Genomic DNA, 22,842 nt, shown 5'->3' on the forward strand with positions numbered 1-22,842 from the left:
TTAGAATCATTCTTATAGCTCAAAGGGGGTCATATGTTAACCTATGACACCCTTTGACATATTACATGATGACATATGTCCCTAGCAGTCCTAGGACCCCTAAGAACATATTAAATTCATTCATATAGGTGAAAATGACCCATTACATGATGACATATGTCCCTAGGGGTCCTAAGACCCCTATGGCCATATTAGAATCGTTCTTATGGGTCAAAAGAGGTCATAGGTTGACTTATGACTCACTTTGACACATTACATGACGACATATGTCCCTAGGGGTCATAGGACACCTAGGGACATATTAGAATGTTTCATATGAGTCAAAGGGTGTCATAGGTTGACCTATGACCCCCTTAGACCCATTAAATGATAACATATATCCCTAGGGGTCCTAGGACCCTTAGGGACATATTAGAATCACTCATATGGGTTAAAAGGGGTCATAGGTTAACCTATGATCCCGTTCGACCCATTACATGATGACATATGTCCCCAGGGGTCCTAGGATCCCTAGGGACATATTAGAATCATATATATATATGTATATATATATATATATATATATATGTATATATATATATATATGTATATGTATATATATATATATATATATATATATATATATATATATATATATATATATATATATATATATATATGGGTCAAAGGGGGTCCTAGGGACTTATTAGAATCATTCTTATGGGTCAATAGGGCTAATAAGGTGACCTATGACCCCCTTCAACCCATTACATGATTACATATATCCTAGGGATATATTAAAATCGCTCCTATGAGTGTAAGGGGGTCATAGGTTGACTTATGACCCACTTTGACACATTACATAATTTTATTTTTCTCTAGGAGTCCTAAGACCCTTAGGGACATATTAGAATGCTTCATATGAGTCAAAGTTTGTCATAGGTTCACCTGTGACCTCCTTCAACCCATTAAATGATGACATATGTACCTAGTTGTCCTAGGACCCCTAGGGACATATTAGAATCATTCTTATGAGTCAAAGGGGGTCATAGGTTGTTGTATAACCCCCTTTGACCTTTTAAATGATGATATATGTCCCTAGTGGTTCTAGGACCCATAGAGACATATTAGAATAATTCTTATGGGTTCAAGGGGTCATAGGTTGAACTATGACCCCTATGACTCCTTTCAACAGATTACATGATGACATATGTCCCTAGATTTCTTAGGACCCCTAAGGACATATTAGAATTGTCTATATGGGTCAAATGGGGTCATAGTTTGATCTATGACTCCTTTCGACCCATTACATGATGACATATGTCCCTAGGGGTCCTAGGATCCCTAGGGATATATTAGAATCGTTCATATGGGTCAAAGTGGCTCATAGGTTGATTTATGACCCCTTTCGACCCATAAGAATGATTCTAATATCTACCTAGGGGTCTTAGGATCTCTAAGAACATATGTCATCATTTAATAGGTTGAAGGGGATCATAGGTACCCTTATGGGCCCTTTTGACCCATAAGAATGATTCTAATATGTCCCTAGGGTTCTTAGAACCCCTTAGGGAGATATGTCATCATGTAATAGGGTAAAGGGGGTCATAGGTCAACCTACGACCCCCTTAGACCCATAAGAACGATTCTTATAGGTCCCTGGGGGTCTTAGGAACCCTAGCAACATATGTCATCATGTAATTGGTCGAAAGGGGTGATAGGTCAACCTATGACCCCATTTGACCCATATGAACGATTCTAATATGTCCCTAAGAGTCGTAGGACCCCTAGCTATATATGTCATCATTTAAGGGGTCGAAGGGTGTCATAGGTCAACCTATGAAACCCTTTGACCCATATGAAGCATTCTAATATGTCTCTAGGTGTCCTAGGACCCCTAAGGACATATGTCGTCATGTAATGTGTCGAAGAGGGTCATAAGTCAACCTATGACCCCCTTTGACGCATAAGAATGATTCTAATATGTCTCTAGGGGTCCTAAGACCCCTAGGGACATATGTCATCATCTAATTAGTTGAAGGGGGTCATAGGTCACCCTATAAGCCTTTTTGACCCATAAGACCGATTCTAATATGTCCCTAGGGGTCCTAGGACCCCTAGGGACATATGTGGTCATCTAATTGCTCGAAGGGGGTCATAGGTCAACCTATGACACCCTTTGACCCATAAGAACGATTCTAATATGTCGAATATATGTCATTATTTAATGGGTCAAAGGGGATCATAAGTCAACCTATGACCCCCTTTAACCCATAAGAATGATAGCAATATGTCCTTAGGTGTCCTAGGACCCCTAGGTACTAATGTCGTCATTTAATGAGTCAAAGGGCATCATAGGTAAACCTATGACACCCTTTGATCCATATGATGCATTCTTATATGTTCCTAAGGGTCCTAGGACCCCTAGGGACATATGTCATCATGTAATGTGTCGAAGGGGGTCAATTGTCAACCTATGACCCCCTTTGACCCATAAGAATGATTCTAATATGTCCTTAGGATTTTGAGGACTCTTAGGGACATATGTCATCATGTAATATGTCAAATCAGGTCATAGGTCAACCTATGATCACCTTTGACTCATAAGAACGATTCTAATATGTCCCTAGGGGTCCTAGGACCTCTAGAGACATATGTCATTTTGTAATGGGTCGAAGGGGATCATAAGTCAACCTATGACCCCCTTCGACTCATATGAATGATTCTAATATGTCCCTAGGGGTGCTAAGACCCCTAGGGACATATGTCATCATGTAATGGGTCGAAGGGAGTCATAGGTCAACCTACGATTCCCTTTGACCCATATGAAAGATTCTAATATGTCCCTAGGGGTCCTAGCACCCCTAGGGACATATGTCATCATTTAATGGGTCGAAGGGGGTCATAGGTCAACCTATGACAAGTTTTGACCTATAAGAATGATTCTAATATGTCTCTAGGGGTCCTAACACCCCTTTGGACATATATATCATCATGTAATATGTTGAAGGGGGTCATAGGTCAACTTATCACCCCCTTTGACCCATAGGAAGTATTCTAATATATCCCTAAGGGGTCATATGAATCTTAGGGACATATGTCATCATGTAATGGGTCAAAAGGGGTCATAGGTTGACCTATGACCCCCTTAGACCTATAAGAACAATTCTAATATGTCTCTAGGGTTCCAAGAACTCTTAGGGACATATGTCATCATGTAATGAGTCGAAGCGGGTCATATGTCAAACTATGACCACCTTTGACCCATAAGAATGATTTTAATATTTTCTTAGGGGTCCTAGGACCCCTAAGGACATATGTCATCATGTAATGCATCAAAGGGGGTCATAGGTCAACCTATGATCCCCTTTGTCCCATAAGAACAATTCTCATATGTCCCTAGGGGTTGTAGGACCCTTAGAGACAAATGTTGTCATTTAATGAGTCGAAGGAGATCATAGGTCAACCTATGACCCCCTTTGACCCATATGAATGATTCTAATATGTCTCTAGGGGTCCTAGCACCCATAGGGACATATTTTATCATGTAATGTCTCGAAGGGGGTCGTAGATCAACCTATGACACCCTTTGACCCATAAGAATGATTTTCATATGTCCTTAGGGGTCCTAGGGACATATGTCATCATGTAATGGGTCAAAGGGGGTCATAGGTCAACCTATGACCACCTTTGACCCATATGAACAATTTTAATATGTCCCTAGGGGTCCTAAGACCCCTAGGGACATATGTCATCATTTAATGGGTCGAAAGGGGTCATAGGTCAACCTATGACCTATGACCTCCTTTGATCCAAATGAACAATTCTAATATGTTCCTAAGGGTCCTAGGAGCTCTAGTGACATGTCATCATTTAATGGGTCGAATGGGGTCATAGGTCAACCTATGACCCCCTTTTACCCATATGAACAATTCTAATATGTCCCTAGGTGTCCTATGACCTTTAGGGACATATGTCATCATGTAATGGGCCAAAGGGGGTCATAAGTTGACCTATGACCCCATTTTACACATAAGAATGATTATAATATGTCCCTATGGGTCTTAGGACCCCTACAGACATATGTCGTCACGTAATGGGTTGAAGGGTGTCATAGGTCACCTTATGACCCCCTTTGACCCATAAGAATGATCCTAATATGTCCTTAGGGGTCATAGGACCCCTCGGGACATATGTCATCATGTAATGGGTTAAAGGGTGTCATAGGTCACCTTATGACCACTTTTGACCCATAAGAATGATTCTAATATTTTTCTAAAGGTCCTAGGACCCCTAGAGACATATGTCATCATGTAATGCGTTGAAGGGGGTCATAGGTCAACCTATGATCTCCTCTGACCCATAGGAATGATTCTCATATGTCCCTAGGGGTCGTAGGGACATATGTCATCATGTAATGGGTCAATGGGGGTCATAAGTCAACTTATGACCCCCTTTGACCTACATGAACAATTATAATATGTCCCTAGTAGTCCTAGGACCCCTAGAGACATATGTCATCATTTAATGGGTGGAAGGGGATCATAGGTCAACCTATGACCCCCTTCGACCCATATGAATGATTCTTATATGTCTCCAGGGGACCTAAGACCCCTAGGGACATATGTTGTCATGTAATGTGTCAATAGGGGTCATAGATTAACCTATGACCCCCTTTGAACCATAAGAATGATTTTCATATGTCCCTAGGGGTCCTCAGGACATATGTCATCATGTAATGACCCCCTTTGACCCATATGAACAATTCTAATATGTCCCTAAGCGTCCTAAGAACTCTAGGGACATATATCATCATTTAATAGGTCAAAAGAGGTCATAGGTCAACCTATGATCTCCTTTGATCCATATGAACAATTCTAATATGTCCCTATGGGTCCTAGGACCCCTAGGGACATATGTCATTATTTAATAGGTCGAAGGGGGTCCTAGGTCACCCTATGACCCCCTTTGACCCATATGAATGATTCTAATATGTCCGTAGGGGTTTTAGGACCCTTAAGGACAAATGTCTTCATGTAATGGGTCGAAGGGTGTCATAGATCAACCGATGACCCCCTTTGACCTATATGAATGATTCTATTATGTCTCTAGGGGTCCCAAGACCCCTAGGGACATATGTCATCATCTAATGTGTTGAAGGAGGTCATAGGTCAACCTATGACCCCCTTCGACCCATAAAAATGATTCTAATATGTCCCTAGGGGTTCTAGGACCTCTAGGGACATATGCCATTATGTAATGGGTTGAAGAGGATCATAAGTCAACCTATGAGCCCCTTCGACCCATATGAATGATTCTAATATGTCCTTAGGGGTGCTAGGACCCCTAGAGACATATGTCATCATGTAATGGGTCAATGGGGGTCATAGGTCAACCTATGACACCCTTTGACTCATATGGACGATTCTAATATGTCCCTAGGGGTCCTAGGACCCCTAGGGACATATGTCATCATTTAATGGGTCGAAGGGGGTCATAGGTCAACCTGTTACTTAATTTTAACACATGTTAAAATTCATTTCTGAAAATTCAAAATTTTATTTGCTGAAAACACTTTTCATTTGATATTTGAAAGAATATAAATGTCTTTGTATCATTCATTATTTAATATAAAATTTGATATCTTACAAAAAAGGATGAAATGCTGAAAGTAAGATATCTCACACAAGCTGTGAGTTTCATTAACTGTTTCTATACATATTGAAAATAAAAGAAAGATATGACATATGAGAGAAGAGTCAGGGGTAACTAGTCATTGCCTTTTGAGCCTTTGACTAGTTAAGTGTCCTTTGTTGCTGCTCCTAGTCTGGCTTTCGATCTGGTAGCTCTTGGTTCTCGCTTTCCTGCATGAAAAGAGCGGAGTTAGATCTTAAAGATCTAAGCAATGACTGGTTATCCAAAACCAAGTACCCGCACATGCCATATTTCTCTCATTTTGAATACATATAAAAATAGTTAGTGTATTCTTAGTAATTAAATGCAAAAAATAGAAAAGTATAATGTCAAAGGGATGTATTTTAAATATGAAACCTTTCATTATAATCAGAAATAAGCAAGTGTATTCTAAGCGTTCAGATGCAAATCATAGAGAGGTAGTTTGTGAGTGTCACGAGCCCGTGCTCGAACCTCATAAAAGACCATTTCAAATATCAAAAAATTGAAAAGAGTGAGTTGCTGGAAAATAGAGCACTGTGACAAGGAACAAGCAGAGATGAGAACAAATTAAAAAATTGTTAACAGTGCAACAGATCAATCAGAAAACATGGAAGTATTTAAAATTATGATGCAGTAGCAAAAAAGCAATATACAGATGCAAAAAGATATCTTTTTAGAATAATACAGTATTCTACACGTGTTGTTGCTGGTTGCTAAAAAGGCTTGGTTTCAGTATTGATACAAAATCATGCAATGTATTATCGCATAAATGTTACTTCTCTAGATCTTCTCCAAGTATATGTGCTCTATGGTTTGAAAACTGCATGCTTCACGGTTCAACAACATTAATTCCTAAATGGCGGCAAGAGATGCATCAGTGGTAGCTCTTAATGGAGAAATAGGAGAGAGTCTCAATTCATCTACTCTATGACTTAAGAACCCATCTATTGCAATATTCATGAATGTTTTAGAACCCGATATCAATCATGCAAATGAAAATGACATATCAAATGCAAAGAGTCGTCAGCATTATCAAATAAAGAGAAGATCAGATTAGCAAACAACGAAATTTCCTTCCCAAATGATGGCATAAATAAATAAAATTTCCCAGAAAATGTGCTTTTAGCATTATTTATTAAGAATGGCAGAAATTTTGAGCAGAGGATGTGAAAAATTAGATGTATTACCTCTGGTATCTTCAAATAATCAAACAGCAAGAGCTCGCCAATATAATTTTCAAACATGGCGGCCTCAAAGACATACACAGGAACCCTTGAAAATGGCAGCCTTTAGAAGGAAACTCAAATCTTCATACGAATAGCAGATAAAGCAATGATTCCAAAGACGTCTTTCCAGTCATGACAAAACAAGGAAAGGAAAAAATAAAATATATATCACTTTCAGCAAAAGGCAACTTCCAGTCACAGCTCTAAATAACAACTGCAGAGGAAAGAGAAAGGAAGAACGTGCCCAGCAATGGTGGCCAAAGAAATGAATTTCATGGCACTTCTAACAACACAGAGTCAAGTGCAAGGAAAACTATAAAAAGAAAAAAAAAAAAAAACTCTGCAAATCCAAGTGTTACCTGCAAAAATAGGCTTTCCAGATGCAAATCCAAGTGTTACCTACAAAAACGTGCTTTCCAGATGCAAATCCAAGTGTTAAGATGCAAAAACATGCTTTTTAGATGCAAATCCAAGTGTTAAGATGCAAAAACGTGCTTCCAACTCTAAGTCGCAGTTGAAGCATGCATAGAAAAATGCTCCAGCAAGCATTATAATGGAAAAAATTTGAAGAAATCTTCTCCAACAAACCCTAGCCGACTCCTCTTCACATTCTCTCTAGCCAACATGAAACACAAATGAGCAACTTAGGGTTGCAATGCAAGATATTATGCCTTTCTCCTTCTTAATAATCTTTGAAATCCATCGACATGGGAGAATTTTTTTTTAAATTTCTTTTCTAAAAACAAATGAAATTAAATATATTTATGCCGTGGGTTTTAGAAAAGGGGGAAAAGTATAATGTTTGGTGCCATGGAATATGGAAAGGTTAAGTGTTAGTATTTTAACACTTAGTTTCTTTTTTGTAAATATTTGCATTTTAAATAAGGTTATTAATTGGTATTTTACAAACCACTTTATAATCTTGTTTAATTAAAAGCAAATATATAGACCTTTTCAAAGTCATGTATTTTTTTTAATCTTGTGCTTTCAAGTCAGTTATGACATGTGTTTAAAGGAGGAGGAAGAGGATAAAATATTAAGCTGAAGACTTGGTGTTTTTTTGAATTATGAGGAGGGATTGTAGAGATTTTAGTTTGGGTCTAATTTAGACTTTGACCAAGCATTTTGGAGATCTTTATAGCCAGTTAGAGCATTTTGAGGGATTATGACATGAGTCATGGGTTTCATAATGACTTAGTACAGTTGTTAGGAAGTGAGTCATCTTCTTGATAAGTTTTGACTCCATTTTTGTAGCCTGGTTTCCTAAATTCGACCCAAGTGTTGGGATTGTATTTAGGGAATTTTTTGAACTCATTTTGGGCTGGATTATGCAAAGAAGGCTTATGTGACAGTGTTTTTGTCCTTAGTATTTTTCTGCAAAAATTTGTAACTCATTTTTTGGAAAGATGAAATACAAGTGACGGTGGCTAAGTTTATGATATCTAAATCCATTTTGGAGCCTTCTCTTCTTTCTGTAATTCTATGTATTTTCAGGTGATCTGATAAATACAACTAGTGGATCATCATTTTTCCATGTTGCGTTGTCTCACCCAAACACCTTGTTGCAAAAAAGTATGTTTGTTTGCAAGTTGTAGTTCATGTTTTAAGAGGTGAATGCTCATAAGAGAGACATATGTTATTTCTCCTTATGCTGGTTCATTTTAAGACTTTATTACAAAATATTTATGCAAGCCTATACAGAAAGGAAGTGTTTTGTATGCATTTAGATATGCTAGTAATCCCTCCTAGTTACTCGTATTTGAATTTTCATATCATTTTGGTGCATCACCTGGTCCTCTAGTTTAGATTTCAAGATTTTAATTTTATTCAGTTATTTCTCCCTTTTCTCCACAAGTTCATGTTAGTTTATTGGAATTATCAATGATTATCCATTAGGAGCCAGCCTAGAATTTGGAGGTTTCGTTTCTAGTTACGAATTTCCCACATGCAAAAATGAATCCCATGTTAGGAAAGGTTGTTAAACTTGTTTAGTTTAACAAGGTGCAAAATTTTAGCCTTAATAGTTTTTGGCACGCCCGGTGGGACCCAAAAGTCAGATTTCTTTTAAGAAAATCTTGCTGTGTGATATGCAACAGCAAGTACACAGCTTTCAAGAAGCTCATTTTTAGTATATCTGGCGACTCCGTTGGTGAAGGAAGGAGACCAATGCTTAAAATTTCATGAAAAAGACTAGAAGTTCAAAATCTTATGAATATTTGGAGTTGCCATCCCCCAAAAGAAAAGGAAGAACTTTGGATAGAACTCCTCGTGCAAAGAGAGTTCAGACCACTCCTCCAAGAGTGTATGCTAGAAGAGGAAGATCATTGCAGAGCAAACGTCCTATAATACTTTCTGCATCACCAACTATTAGAGAACAGTCACCAGCTGAAATTTTAAGAAATTTCAACTTTCAAAATAGCAAAAATAACTATGTACCAACAAGTGTTAGTACTGTACTAGCAAGTACAAGTTTAGCTCCAGCAAGTATATCAACGCAAATTCCCATAATGGCTGCGCCAAGAGATTTTTCCTTTGTACCATTCAATCAAGGTAGCCCTTTGGATCTGTAGCAGCATGATGACATACCTTTAGCAGCCTTGAAAGGACTACTGGAATTCATGGGAGAAGGACAGATCACACCTTTTGAGCACATAAGAGACGTAGCAGCACTATGCAATGTTCACCATGTAACCCAAGAAAATGTAGCTGTGAGACTATTGGTGGTGTCGTTTAAAAGTAAGGCACTAGAATGGTTTAGAAGCTTTCCTGTGGCTTCTATATCAACTTGGGATGAGCTTGGAGATGCATTCACAAGATTTTTTGAGGAAAAGTCTGATCATCTATCATTGGTAGAGCAATTGATTACCATCAAAAGAGCCCCCCAGGAGCAAATGACAGACTTTAATATCCAATTCCAAAAAATTTGGAATAGGATACCTGCTGCGGTAAGGCCTTCTGCTAAGCATGCATTTTTGTATTATCTTAAAAGTCTCAATAGTGATATTTCGGTAATGATCCAATCAATGGGGGGACAGTCATTACCTCAGGCTTATAGCATAACCATTAGGGCAGAGAATAGTCTTATTCAAGTGGGAAAAATAGCCCCTAGGCCTCCCATGCCATATTTTCCAGATATTCATTCAAATATGCCACTTCATATACCCCCTCTTGCTACTATACCTGTTGTTCCAGTTATAGAATCAGCAGGGAGTCAAACCAATGCTATTGTTGGTTCCTCAAATGAACTTCAAGAAATCAAAACCTTTTTGCAAATCTTAGGAAATGAGTTGACTAGCATGAAAAAGCAGAAATACCAAGGTCCTAGGCCATCGTATCAAGGGTATAACCAACAGTAGCAAGGAGCAGCTCAATCTTATCAAAATTAGGGGTATAACCAACAGTTTCAGCAGAATAGACAACCATATCAGGGTCAGCGACAAAATATAAATCAAAGACCATATCAGCAATATAATTCAGGTTCTTCAAATCAAGCTAATCCAGTGAGAGATATGGTTCCTGTACAAAATAACCTTATAGCGGATTATGAATGGTGCTATCCATGCAACCAAGCACATAATTAGGCCACGTGTTCAAATGGAGTGATTAATCAAGCATTTATGGTCCAAAATGTTGTTAGTTTACAGCCAGATGCATCTTCTACTATACTTGAATAGCAACAAGATGTGCATCCCAATGAGACTGCATTCTTGAATTGGCAGAGTGGAGAATTTTGTGGCGTAAATGATGATTCAACAACTATAACATATGCTAGAGCAAAGAAAAGAGTTCTAGAAACTGATCAAACAGTTGACAAAGGTAAAGAGCCTATTATAAATGCTAGACCATCATTCACAAAGGAACCAAATATACCACAAAAGCCTACAATCCAGCAAATCAGCAATCAGCCTCATAGAGATGTAGATCCGGCTGCTGCTAAAATACACCAGAAGGTACATTCAGTTGTACCTTACAGCATAGTAGATAGCATGAAGAAAATGAACGTGTCTATGACTATGTGGGACTCTTTATCTATTCCAAGACAAGCTGAGATGTTAAAAAGGGTGTTGAATGATCAAGGTGTGCAAGAGCAAGCTATTGGAAATCGTGAGAAGGTGGTGATGATGAATGTTGAATAAAAAAATGATGAAAACAGCAAAGCAAAAATAACAGTCCAAGGCAAGGATGTGAGACCTCCTCCTTTCTATGTTTCTTTAATCATTGGGAAAAATTTGGTACATAACTATATGGTTGATAGTGGAGCAACTTGTTTTGTTATGCCTAAAAGAGTAGCTGATCAATTAGAGCTAAAATATGAGCCAATAGAGAAAGGGGTAGTTCAGCTAGATGGTACTTCTGTAAATTCCATAGGTCTCATTAAAAATGCTTGTTTGATCTTGCATGCTTTCCCTACTTTTTCCATTCCACAAGATATTTATGTGATAGATTTACCTTCCTATTTTGGACTTTGCCTCTCAAGAGAATTTACAACTAAGATAGGGGGTTATGTGTCATCTGATTGGGCTCATATGATTTTCTGTACAAGATATGGAACAAAGGTGAACATACAATCAGAGGTACTTGCAAGAGATATTATAGAGCCTTATACACCTAGCACGGTAAATGCCAATTATGTCAATTTTGGTCAAGATGATTGTGCTGCTTCTGTTTCGCATATATCCATTGCTGAAATTCCTGACATACTTTTAGATGAGTGGGCTACTAAGAATGCTTTTATAGCTAATCCTAGTACTGTTCTAGATGCTAGAATGGGTAATTACATGTTCCAAGAAACTGGTTTTGAGTTTCCAAATTTAGTTAAAAGGGTAGAGTCTGATTCAGAGTATCAAAATAAGGTTTGGAATATGTTTTTTGATGGATCACAATGTAAGCAAGGTGCTGGTGGAGGTGTAATGTTAATATCCCCTAAGGGAGTTAAGCATTATGCAACATTCAGATTTGGTTTTTCTTGTACTAATAATACTGCTGAATATGAAAGTCTAATTCAAGGATTAGAATGGGCAAGGAAAAGAGGTATAGATTGTATAAAGGTTCATGGTGATAGTGAACTTATTTTTAATTAGGTAAGGAATTTATATATTGCTAAGAATGATATTTTGAAACTATATAAGCATCGTGTATGGGACATTATTGAGGAGTTTTCTGCTTTCAATATTGTTTCTATTCCAAGGACTAAAAATCAGCATGTTGATAGATTAGCAGCTGTAGGTGCTCAATTTGATATACCTACAAAAATCAGCAAGGATAATGTTCAGCAACATGTTAAGATTGTGATAAGGCCTTCAATTCCTGATAACAATGTAAGCTGGCAGGTTTTTGAAAATGATGAACAGATCTTGCAGTTTTTGCTAGAAGAAGATATTTTTGTTGTTTCTAACCAGAATAAATTACAGCAGAATTATGGAAATCAGATAGTACAGCTGAAGTCCAATAAATTACCTAAAGGTTTGGTATCACTTGAATCTATTTTTAATTCAGATGATCAGGCTAAAAAGGGTAAAACTGGTTTGTTGGTTTCTCAGGAACATTATGACAGTTTAGAGGTGGCACCAGGGAAAAGCTTGAAATTTGGTAAGGTGATTACTCCTTTAGAAAAAGAGTTTATGTTCAACTTTTTTAGGAATTTTCTGATGTATTTGCATGAGAATATGGTGATCTAAAAGGTTTCAATCCTGAATTAACACATCACACCATAGAATTAGAGCCTAACGCCAAGCCAATTAGGCAGAGACAAAGACCTATTAATCCCAAATTAGAGCCATTAATGCAGAAAGAAGTTTTTAGGCTAATTGAGAGTGGCATTATTTTTCCAATCAAGCATACTAGTTGGGTGTCTAATCTAGTCCCCATTAGAAAGAAAAATGGAGAGCTGAGGTTATGTGTAGATTTCAGGGATTTGAACAGAGCATCATTGAAGGATAGGCACCCCCTTCCTTCTATGGAACAAATACTTCAGTATGTTGCTGGTTCAGAGTGTTTCTCCTTGCTAGATGGTTATTTGGGGTACAATAAGATTTTAGTAAAGAGTGAGGATCATTTTAAGACTGCTTTTACCACTAAATGGGGTACCATGGCATACAAGAGAATGCCTTTCGGTTTATCAAATGTAGGGGCAACATTCCAAAAAGCTATGGATATGGCATTTAGTAATTTGATGTACAAATTTGTATTGGTGTATCTTGACAATATCATTGTATATTCCAAAAAGCCAACAGATCATTTGAGTCATTTAAGGTAGGTTTTTGAACACTGCAGGGAGTTTGGAGTATCTCTCAATCCAAAAAAGTGTGTTTTTGTTGTGCATGAAGGTAAGCTTTTGGGTTATGTAGTTTCTAAACAAGGGATTATAATGGATCTAGAAAGGGTAGCAGCAATTTTAGAGTTACCATTGCCACATCACAAAAAAGGTTTGCAGTCTTTTATTGGCAGAATTAATTTTGTAAGACGTTTTTTGCCTAACATTATTGAATTATTGAAACCATTAACTGCTATGTTAAAGAAAAATGTTGTTTTCAATTGGACAAAGGAAGCTAAAAGTAGTTTTCAAGTTATTAAAGAATCTTTAGCAGCAGCTCCTGCTTTAGTTAATCCTAATTTCAGCAAGGATTTTATCTTGTATGCATATGGTGGTTATGATACCATTTTTGCAATGTTGGTACAACAAAATACAGAAGGTTTGGAACAGCCAATAGCCTTTTTCAGCAAAGGTTTAGAGGATTATGAGCATAAATATAGTTTTTTTGAAAAGCATGTTCTGGTTGTTGTTAAGGCACTCAAGAAATTTAAACATTTGTTGTCTCAAAACAAGATTCATTTACGGGTTGCGCACCCTAGTGTCAAGGAATTCTTACTCAGTAAGGATTTAAATGAAAAAAGAGCTGGCTAGATAACATGAGTCATGGAGTACGACGTGGATATTTAGGTTACTAAGCTGGTTAGAGGTAAGGGCTTATGTGAGTAGATTGCTAATGTTGAGGTTTTAGAGTCACAAGGACAAGAAGATACTATTTTGTTGATTGGCATAACAACTGATACTAATAGGACAAGCTGGTTACAAAATATGGTTCATTTCTTAAAGACTAGTGAGTGCCCAACTAATTTAGACAAGGCAAAATGAAGGTATTATCGTTTAAAATCTATTCCTTTTGTCTTAATTAATGATGTTTTGTATAGAAAGGATCACAATGGTGTCCTTCTAAGGTGTGTTGATTTAGATCAAATTGCGGACATTTTGCATGAATTTCATGATGGTCATTCAGGAGGCCATTTTTCCCCTAGAACCACAGCATATAAAATTCTTAGAGGTGGATATTATTGGCCTGATATTTTTAAAGACAGTCATGCATATGTCAGAAAATGTGTCAAGTGTACCATGTTTGCAAGAAAAGTAAGGCTGTCAGCTTTGCCTTTGCAGCCAATTAAAACAGAGCATCCTTTTCAGAAGTGGGGTGTTGACTTCATAGGGCCAATTAATCCTTCGTCAAGTGCAGGACACAAATGGATAATTACTGCTACTAATTATTTCACACGTTGGATGGAGGCAGCAGCACTCAAGGATGCAAATGAGACAGCAGTATTTAATTTTTATGATGATATAGTGAACAGGTTTGGAGTTCCTGATTCTGTAATTTTTGATAATGCACTTGCTTTCACTAGATTAAAAATAACTAACTGGGCACTTAGACATGGAATTTACCTCAGTACTAGTTCCAACTATTACCCACAAGGTAATGGGTTAGCAGAATCTTCAAACAAGAATTTAATAAGGATTATTAAAAGAACGCTGCAGGAGAATCAGCGAGATTGGCACTCCAAGTTGAAGGCTGCTTTATGGGTGGATAGAATTACTCCAAAGAAAATAATTGGTAATTCACCTTATCAGTTAGTTTATGGAAAGGAAGCTCATTTATCAATTGAAACAGAGTTACCAGCACTTGACCTTGCCACTCAATTGGTTCTTTTTGAAGAAGGAGATCCTGTGTCAGTGCGATATGCACAGCTGATGGAATTGGAGGAAACTAGAAGGAAAGCAATGCAAACTATGGAGTATCAGCAAATGCAAGTCAAGAGAAGATTTGATAGAAAAGCAAGGGCCAGAGACTTTAATGTGGGTGATTTTGTTCTCAAGTGGGATGTTTTGAAAAGTAGGCTAGGCCATCATACTAAGTTTGATCACATGTGGGATGGACCATTCCTGATTACTGAATGTAAGGAGCTTAATGCTTTCCAACTGGCTACAATGGAAGGAAATATTTTTCCAATCCCTGTGAATGTGATTCACCTCAAGCCTTATTTTGAGGTATGAGTTTCAGTCCTATCTTGTATATAGTAGGATAGTTTCCCTGTTTTCATCAAGTGCATCTGCTTTTTAGTTTAGTTTAAGTTTTCCCTAAGCATTGTCCAAGCACGTGTCAGTTTTTGTTTTCTTTCCTAGGTTAGTTTCTTATTTTCCTTAGGTCTTAGGTTGGTCAAGTTGCTGGTTTGTGTTGATAAGCTTTCATAATTTTCTTATCCCATTCATGCATGCATCAACACATGTGTTTAAATGCCTACACATACCTAACAAACACATGCATATGCACATACATAATGTTGCAGCTAATCAAGTCCTGCTGCCAACATACATATCCACATATCTGCTAGTCATATGCATTCAATTTAACCCACCCATTCATCCATCCATCAATAAGATGACCAAATTATGAAAGTTTTGCTTCTAAAGTTGTTACTTGAATTTAGCCATACACATCAGTCAGCTAAATAAGAGTTTTAAGTCCTATTAAACTCACATACATGCATTCAAAAACTCAACCAGCAACTTTAGAAGTTGCGTCGTGTCAGGTTTAGGTGCTTTTCCCAATGGATTGATAAGGCTACTGATTCAGTGTCTAGCAAGCAGACCACCAGCAAGAGGTCACCAAAAATGTTACTTAATTTTAACACATGTTAAAATTCAGTTCTGAGAATTCAAAATTTTATTTGCTGAAAACACTTTTCATTTGATATTTGAAAGAATATAAATTTCTTTGTATCATTCATTTTTGAATATACAATTTGATATCTTACAAAAAAGGATGAAATGTTGAAAGTAAGATATCTCACACAACTCGTGAGTTTCATTAACTATTTCTATACATATTGAAAATAAAAGAAAGATATCACATATGAGAGAAGAGTCAGGGGTAACCAGTCATTTCCTTTTGAGCCTTTGACTGGTTAAGTGTCCTTTGTTGCTGCTCCTAGTCTGGTCCTCAATTTGGTAGCTCCTAGTTCTCACTTTCTTGCATGAAAAGAGCGGAGTTAGATCTTAAAGATCTAAGCAATGACTGGTTATCCAAAACCAAGTACTCGCACATGCCATATTTCTCACATTTTGAATACATATAAAAATAGTTAGTGTATTCTTAGTAATTAAATGCAAAAAATAGAAAAGTATAATGTCAAAGGGATGTATTTTAAATATGAAACCTTTCATTATAATCATAAATAAGAAAGTGTATTCTAAGCGTTCAGATGCAAATCATAGAGAGGTAGTTTGTGAGTGTCACGAGCCCGTGCTCGAACCTCATAAAATACCATTTCAAATATCAAAAAATTGAAAAGAGTGAGTTGCTGGAAAATAGAGCACTGTGACAAGGAACAAGCAGAGATGAGAACAAATTAAAAAATTGTTAACAGTGCAACAGATCAATCAGAAAACATGGAACTATTTAAAAGTATGATGCAGTAGCAAAAAAGAAATATACAGATGCAAAAAGATATCTTTTTAGAATAATACAGTATTCTACACATGTTGTTGCTGGCTGCTAAGAAGGCTTGGTTTCAATTATTGATACAAAATCATGCAATGTATTATCACATAAATGTTACTTCTCTAGATCTTCTCCAAGTATATGTGCTCTATGGTTTGAAAACTGCATGCTTCACGATTCAACAACATTAATTCCTAAATGGTGGCAAGAGATGCATCAGTGGCAGCTCTTAATGGAGAAACTAGAGAGAGTCTCAATTCATCTACTCTATGACTTAAGAACACATCTATTGCAATATTCATGAATGTTTTAGAACCTGATATCAATCATGCAAATGAAAATGACATATCAAATGCAAAGAGTCGTCAGCATTATCAAATAAAGAGAAGATCAGATTAGCAAACAACAAAATTTCCTTCCCAAATGATGGCATAAATAAATAAAATTGCCTAGAAAATGTGCTTTTAGCATTATTTGTTAAGAATGGCAGAAATTTTGAGCAGAGGATGTGAAAAATCAGATGTATTACCTCTGGTATCTTCAAATAATCAAACAGCAAGAGCTCGCCAATATAATTTTCAAACATGGCAGCCTCAAAGACATACACAAGAACCCTTGAAAATGGCAGCCTTTAGAAGGAAACTCAAATCTTCATACGAACAGTAGATAAAGCAATGATTCCAAAGACGTCTTTCTAGTCATGACAAAACAAGGAAAGGAAAAAATAAAATATATATCACTTTCAGCAAAAGGCAACTTCCAGTCACAGCTCTAAATAACAACTGCAAAGGAAAGAGAAAGGAAGAACGTGCCCAGCAATGGCAACCAAAGAAACGAATTTCATGGCACTTCTAACAACACAGAGTCAAGTGCAGGGAAAACTATAAAAAAAAAAAAAAAAAACTCTGCAAATCCAAGTGTTACCTGCAAAAACATGCTTTCTAGATACAAATCCAAGTGTTACCTACAAAAACATGCTTTCCAAATGCAAATCCAAGTGTTAAGATGCAAAAATGTGCTTTCCAGATGCAAATCCAAGTGTTAAGATGCAAAAACGTGCTTCCAAATCTAAGTCGCAGTTGAAGCATGCATAGAAAAATGCTCTAGTAAGCATTATAATGGAAAAAATTTGAAGAAATCTTCTCCAGCAAACCCTAGCCGACTCCTCTTCACATTCTCTCCAGCCAACATGAAACACAAATGAGCAACTTAGGGTTGCAATGCAATATATTATGCCTTTCTCCTTCTTAATAATCTTTGAAATCCGTCGACATGGGAGAAGTTTTTTTAAAATTTCTTTTCTAAAAACAAATGAAATTAAATATATTTATGCCATGGGTTTTAGAAAAGGGGGAAAAGTATAATGTTTGGCGCCATGGAATGTGGAAAGGTTAAGTGTTTGTATTTTAACACTTAGTTTCTTTTTTGTAAATATTTGCATTTTAAATAAGGTTATTAATTGGTATTTTACAAACCACTTTATAATCTTGATTAATTAAAAGCAAATATATAGACCTTTTCAAAGTCATGTATTTTTTTAATCTTGTGCTTTCAAGTCAGTTATGACATGTGTTTAAAGGAGGAGGAAGAGGATAAAATATTAAGCTGAAGACTTGGTGTTTTTTTTGAATTATGAGGAGGGATTGTAGAGATTTTAGTTTGGGTCTAATTTAGACTTTGACCAAGCATTTTGGAGATCTTTATAGCCAGTTAGAGCGTTTTGAGGGATTATGACATGAGTCATGGGTTTCATAATGACTTAGTACAGTTGTTAAGAAGTGAGTCATCTTCTTGATAAGTTTTGACTCCCTTTTTGTAGCCTGGTTTCCTAAATTCGACCTAAGTGTTGGGATTGTATTTAGGGAATTTTTTGAACTCATTTTGGGCCTGATTATCCAAAGAAGGCTTATGTGACAATGTTTTTGTCCTTAGTATTTTTTTGCAGAAATTTGTAACTCATTTTTTGGAAAGATCAAATACAAGTGACAGTGGCTGAGTTTATGATATCTGAATCCATTTTGGAGCCTTCTCTTCTTTCTATAATTCTGTGTATTTTTAGGTGATCTGATAAAGACAACCAGTGGATCATCACTTTTCCATGTTGTATTGTCTCACCCAAACACCTTGTTGCAGAAAAGTATGCTTATTTGCAGGTTGTAGTTCATGTTTTAAGAGGTGAATGCTCATAAGAGAGACATCTGTTATTTCTCCTTATGCTGGTTCATTTTAAGACTTTATTACAAAATATTTATGCAAGCTTATACAGAAAGGAAGTGTTTTGTATGCATTCAGATATGCTAGTAATCCCTCCTAGTTACTCATATTTGAATTTTCATATCATTTTGTTGCATCACCTAGTCCTCTAGTTTAGATTTGAAGATTTTAAGTTTATTCAGATATTTCTCCCTTTTCCCCACAAGTTCATGTTAGTTTTCTAGAATTATCGGTGATTATCCAATAGGAACCAGCCTAGAATCCAGAGGTTTCATTTCTAGTTATGCATTTCCCACATGCAGAAATGAATCCCATGTTAGGCAAGGTTGTTAAATTTGTTTAGTTTAACAAGGTATGAAATTTTAGCCTTAACACAACCTATGACCCCCTTTGACCCATAAGAACGATTCTAATATGTCCCTATGGGTCCTAGACCCCTAGGGACATATGTCATCATTTAATGGGTCGAAAGGGGTCATAGGTCAACCTATGACCTCATTTGACCCATAAGAACAATTCTAATATGTCCTTAGTGGTCCTAGGACCCCTAGGGACATATGTCATCATGTAATATGTTGAAGGGGGTCATAGGTCAACCTATGACCTCCTTCGAGCCATAAGAATGATTCTAATATGTCACTAGGGGTCCTAGGACCCCTAGGGACATATGTTGTTATGTAATGGGTCGAAGGGGGTCATAGGTCCCTTTGACTCATATATTTGAATAATATACATATATATTAATAACATACGTATTAGTATAATAATATATATTAATAACATATATATTATATATATGGTTATTAAATTTAATAAAAATATTACGTTATTATATTTAGTAAAAATAATAACAATATAAATTATATTTATAGATTATAATGAGAATAACATAATATATTATTATATATTAATATATTATATGTTATATCTTTACATTACGTTATTATATATATATATATATATTATAATACATATTTACATAGTAATATAACAAAAATAATTTATAAATCATAAGCTATAAAATATTACGTTATTATATATATTAATAACATATATATATGTATATATATATATATATATATAACATTATTATATTTAATAAAAATATTACGTTATAATATATATATATGTATATTACTTTATTATATTTAATAAAAATATTATGTTATTATATATATATTACGTTATTATATTTAGTAAAAATAATAATAATATAAATTATATTTATATATTATAATGAAAATAACATAATATATTATTATATATTAATATATTATATGTTATATCTTTAAATTATGTTATTATATATATATAATATATTATAATACATATTTAAATAGTAATATAACAAAAATAATTTATAAATCGTAAGCTATAAGTCTTAAATCCAATTTTCTGGGATTTCAAATTTCTCACCAAAATTCACCTAGCCTTATCAGATATTCGATCTCAAATCGGATATCCGCTTTGAAATTCGATATCCGATTTCAAATCCAATATCTAATTAGGCTTGGTATTTACCAAGCCTACCCAATCAACTCAAAAGACGTGTTTGAAGAGGGTTTTAGTGATATTCAGACTTCGGGTAGTCGTCTGACAATGTTATTTTGATTGAAATTGAATGAAATGAAAAGAGTTTTTTAATATCGCTCTTGAGATTCCATCAATATAATTTCTGTCAAATTCTAAGATCGATAAGTATTTATTGTTAATTATCAATGAAGATTATTGTAAAGTGTTGATTGACATACTGATTGAAAAACAACTATAATTTTCAAACAGTGTAACATTTTTTAAATCTAAAAGTTGTGTCACATTCTATGCTTCGCTTAGTATAAGAAAAAAAAAATTAAATTAAATTTGGTAAAATTTTCTATTAGTTAAGGTGGTCAGACACGAGACTTTTTTTTTTTCCAAAAAAGTTTTGGTAGAAAATTCATATTTAATTATTTATTTGCAATAAAAATACCAAAAAATATGCGTCACATCCAAGCATGAGTCTACTTTTCATATCTATAATTATATTAAAAAAATATTATCATTTGATTTTGATTAAGGTGGTCAGACATACACCTACTTTTTATTTTTTTCTTAAAATTTTTGTAGTACTGCATTAAAATTCAAACTTTTGACTAGTCAATTATTTTTTTCTCCTAATAAGGCCTAGTATTTTAGAAACTACATTCAATTTCCTATAGATTATTTTCTTACAACTTTTTAATATAAAGTCCATAACCACTTTAAAATTATGTGTCAAGTTGACATAACCCTGATTTTCTGATTTTTCACTGCCACTTAAGGCCATAGTTTGGTACACCATGATCCTGCACATACCTTGCATGCATGTGAAAACAAATATGATAAAAATAGAAAACTAAGTATAGTATGCTCGCATGATTTGAGAGATCAAAGACATGAAAAAATACTAATTGCATATTTATTTTTATTTTATAAAAATATAATTTAATTTTTAGATTTATTTATTTAAAAATAATAATAATAATAATTTCTAAATGGAATAAATATTATCCATTTAGTTATAAAGTGAATTTTTTTTATAAGAAAAATAGATTTTAAGGGATCCTAAAACCCATAAGTTTTATTATAAAGTGAATGTTAGTATTAGTAATTATCTAAGTTTAATTAAACTCTTAGTTGCATATAAATGATTTTATAAGTATTAATGCAAGAGGGAAGTTAATAAATAAATATTTAGAATTTTATTATATTTTAAGAGAAGTTGTGGTAGAGTTTACTTTCTAATCATTTAGTTAATAACTATTTGACTATATGAGAGAAATTATAAATAATTAATTTAAATTTATAATTTTATCTCTAGTTGTATTATGAATCAAAGAAAAATTAAATATTAATATTGGACTTAAATAAAAGTCAAATCAATATTTTAGAAATGAAATTGATAGTATTATGTAATCTAATAATATACATTTATGTTACTAATTAAATCATTTATAATTTAAGATTATTTGAATTAATAACATGATAATTTTTCATGATATTTTATATCCACAAAAGGATTGGATATTTAAATACTTATTGTTTTAAATAAGTATATTAGCATAAAAATTTATATTAACATGTATATTCTTGTTTTATTTCTAAACACATCCTTATGACACAAACTAAATAAGAAAAATTGGTGGAATTAAATCATGTGGCTGAAAACTATGTATTTTTCAATATTATATTTATAGTCTTGTAATGTTTATTTTCATGATAATTTTTCTTTGTGGGTTGTTTAGTTGGTGAAGTTAGGATGTGCACTAGAGGCAGATTTTGAGATTTATTTTATGATTATTTGACTGGATGTCATGATGAACTTTATGATTTGAATTGAGATTTATGTTTTATGAGCTTTATGCTATAGACCATTTATGAGAACTTGGATTTTCAGAACTAATGTTATTTTTGGGTTTCCTATTAAGCAACTAAATTTGATCAATATTACTCTTGTGGTATGGTACACTATTGTGATTTGTGATTTTTGGAAAGGTAGTCTAGGTGCATGTCTATGGGAGTGGCTTGCAATGGGGGATAGGGCACAAAGTGGATGTCAAGGTAACTCATCATAAGTTGTGTAACAAGTGATAACATAGTAATTAAAATATCTTGCCTAGCCCTTTTCCTCGAGATACATTAAAAAGATAAATTAGAAATTTTTTTGCATCCATGCCTTGAGTACTTGTATAGACTAAGGATGAGGTGAAGATGATACCTTGAGAGGTATGACTAGTTACCTCATCTTCATGAGAGGATATCCTAGTTCAGTATAGAGTTACTAGGGGGCTAGGGTCTTGAGAGACTGCTAGGGAACCTTAGAGAATTCCTAAGATTTATGATGCATTATGATGTAAAATGTGAAGTTTTTTTGTATATCATGGTTTTTGTAATAATGAAAAAGACAAGTTATTCAAAATAACACATACACATCCAAGAACATGCAAAAGATTTGAATT

This window comes from Cupressus sempervirens, chromosome 10 (assembly GCF_028749045.1).
Source record: "Cupressus sempervirens isolate cs-2001-9-10 chromosome 10, ASM2874904v1, whole genome shotgun sequence".
NCBI lineage: Eukaryota > Viridiplantae > Streptophyta > Pinopsida > Cupressales > Cupressaceae > Cupressus > Cupressus sempervirens.